Below are 3,589 nucleotides of genomic sequence, written 5' to 3' on the forward strand. Positions count from 1 at the left end.
CTTCAACTCAAAGGCCTATTTATTAGTCCACACAAAGATATAGATAAATACCAATTAGATGAATTTGCTTTATGATTCTAGTGGTTTTGAGATGACCACAAACAAGATAGCTAGTAGAAGCTAATTTCTTCTACTAAATGGTGGTTTAATATTGAACACCAAATCTATAACTTAGCCTTAATGCTCAATTTTTCTTGGAACAATTCTTGATTCAGCTAGAAATTGATGTCTTCTAATAAGCGGAAGTTATATCAAACGCTGATTTCAAAATCCGCAAACTGATGTCTAGCAAAAACTTTAATTCTTCTACTAAATGGTGGTTTCATGAAGACCACAAATGAAATCAATCTTATATCTTTGACTTTGGCTACAACTCTAACTCAGGCTCGCGATTAAGACTCTGGTTGTAGCTGTGGCTCAAGCTCACATGTACGTGCTTATTGATAGGGATTCAAAACTAGAATCCTCATTTCCAATCATTAGTCTCTATAAAGGATGATATAGTTTACATAATGTTCACAATTATATAAATCATAAGATCTAATATTCCATGTTGCCAACTTGATGAGGATGTTTGATTTCATAGAAAATGCATGCATTTGTAGCACATTGTTGTAGTGGCTACAAGCACTTTCCAAATTTTTGCCTTAGCTTTGTTTTGGAGCCTCCCTACGAACCATCCTTAGGAGCATGTATTTCATCGTCAAGCATATAGGCTTCAATTGTTTTTCATTATCTTGTTAGCCTGTGCATGCCAGTTTGCTTCACTTTCCTCACAGGTTGTCTTTCCGAACTTAGACCATGTGCTGGCCAAGCATCTCCCCCAGAAAATTGCACAATTCTAGAGGGGAACTAACCTTCCCTCCGGAAATTGCACAAATCAGCTGGCCAACTTGCTGAGCTCAAGAATTACGCAATGCTGCTAGTCAAGATTCCTCTAAAAAATTGTGCAATTCATCCCAGGACAACTTCTCAACCTATGAATTGTGCAATCCTCGAAGACAGTCCACTCTTCCTCCCAGAAATTGTGAAATCCCTCTAGGACAACCAGCTCTACTCAGCCCAGAAACTGTGCAAATCCCTCTCCCAAGCTTGCAGATTGTTGCATGTGCCTTCAGGTCGAAAGTCCCCTCCGGGACTGAGCTATCCTGATTTGCATGCATGGCCTATTTTTTCCCTAAATAGCAAACGCAGCATGTAAATAGCATCCTTAGATTTAGGGATATATTTTTAGCATTTGGAGGTCACATGCAAGGATCATTTTGAAAACCTCTCACCTAGTGTCGCTTTTCCTATATTTGTGGCATGTGCATCATGACCTCTATCTTATCAAAAATTATGTACTTGACACTGCAGAGTTCATTCCTCGCATCGATCTTGCAGCTTTGACATCCCACATCACATGTAGGAGATGTCGGCACATTCAACGCAGTTGTTTCGAGGTAAGCCAACTTTGCATATCTTGCGCTACGCTTCTATCACTTTTTGTGTTTAATCTTGTGTGAGGGAAATTTGCATGCTTTTAATGAATGTTTGTTGTCTTTTTAATGTATGTTAGCTTGTACAAGCACCGTTTCAGTTTCCGTTCAAATCTCACTGCTGTTGCATGCATGACATTGTTTTTGCACTGATGGTCATCGCTGCGTTGACCCTCTTCGCACGCATGCATGTTGTCTTGTCTTCTAAATCCTGCACTCATTGTTTTCATGCATGATCATTCACTCTTGTTTACACTCAACTTCACCATGCATTCAGACTTCTCATGTTTCAGTCACTCGTCAGCGGGTCTGGGCTACCTTGGCCCGGACTCTGCATTGCCTGGACAACATTGCACAATTCTGAGAGGGAAGGCCCTGCCTTCCTCCTAGAAAATGTACAAATATGGCCATTCAGTTCCCTCCAGTCTTTCTTTGTGCAATTCTGAAAGGTAGTGACTATTGGCCCAGAACATTGTGCAATGCAGTCCCTGGGCCTACATCACTTGCCAGCTGAAATTACACATTGCACAATCTCAGCATCCAAGATGCTAGGCTAGACTATGCATTGCAAAATTCCAGTAGTCAGTCAACCTCCCGACAGCTCGGACCGTGCCTTGCACAATTTTGGTAGTCAGTCTCCCAGCCTCCCAGTGAAAATTGCGCAATCTTCACAAACAGTCACACAGGTATGTTGCATGTCAGTCCTTCAGTTTGTTTTGGTTTTCCAATGATAGATTGCTTGCCATGAATGTTTCTATGTCTCCAGGTATCACAGGTGTTCGTCTGCTTCTCAGAAGCACATGTATAATGGCTTCCAAAAGAGCAGAGTCAAAGAAACCGCTGAGAGCGCAATTGGGGATGCGGTCTATCAAGTGTCTATGAACTTGCCTATCTATGAAGACATCAAGTTGTTCATGGACAAGGATATCAAGATGAAATGGCAGCGGCATCACAATGAGCAACACCATTAGCAGCAACAGAAGGTAGCAGACTTGCGTGCGACAAATGTAAGAGGAAGGTTGTTGATAGCGTAGAGGCGGAGCAAAGTTGCAAGTTCAAGCAGATCCACTTGTGATGAAAGAAGCTTTGGAGATTGAGGCTATGAGGCGACAGCGTGAAAAGAGGATTGCGCGAAGGAAGAGAGAGAAACAGAGAAGGAGTTGCATGTGCTGAAGAAACAACTCAAGGAAGAATAACAGTTGTATAGATGAGAGAAGGGTTGCAGCAGGAACATGTACAATAGGGGGCGAGACATGCATAGACTGATGAAACTGCGCTCGTATAGGTTATAGATCCATACCAACAGTTGGCATGGAGCAGATAGGGTGACAAGTGTTATTGATCGCATGCAAGGGAGTTCAAAAACATGCATGTCATTGTATGCAAGCATGCAATCCCACCCATTAGCACACTCACAAAGGCAAAGACATGAACTTAGTTCGATTGGGGCTGAACATGCAATTTGACAGTTGATGCGCATAGCCACCAACACACACTTGGAGATCATCACAGACACTATGCATCAGTGTGTTGCCGGTTGAGCCACACCCAACATGACCATGCACATGACATTAGACGAGTTGGACAAAGGAGCCATATCAGTGTACCCAGATGCAATTGAGGCAAGAGTTCACTTTCAACAAGATGTCACCATTGAGTGCGCAGACACCATCACAAACCACCAAGCTTAGCATCAGCTTGTCACAGTGGACCACCATGAGTATGTCAAAGAGTTGGTCGTCTCACAACCGTCCGAGTCTTAGTGATTTCTTGCATGGCTTTCGTAAGCCTATTTTGTCTCAGATGGGTACATGTGCAGATTGAATGTAACATCTTGTAAAGTGGAAGTCCAAGTGTCGATAGTTGAATGTAACAGTCATAGAGTAGTTGAAGAGTCATGAGGGTAGGTGAACAGTCACAAAGTGGGAATGTCAAGGGTCACCCCACCCTTTGTTGTTCATAGTACTTCATAACTCATTGATAGGGATTTTGGTCAGACAAGCTTGCAATAGGGTTATCTTAGAGAAGTCTTGGAGAGTATTATAAAGAGCCTTGGCTTCTCCAGAGTGTAGAGCCAGTACATCTCTTTGGAGGAGCAGGTGGCAGTGACT

The sequence above is a fragment of the Pinus tabuliformis genome, chromosome 3_1 (assembly GCF_031772625.1).
Source record: "Pinus tabuliformis cultivar Carrire ecotype Pingquan chromosome 3_1, CPIR1, whole genome shotgun sequence".
NCBI lineage: Eukaryota > Viridiplantae > Streptophyta > Pinopsida > Pinales > Pinaceae > Pinus > Pinus tabuliformis.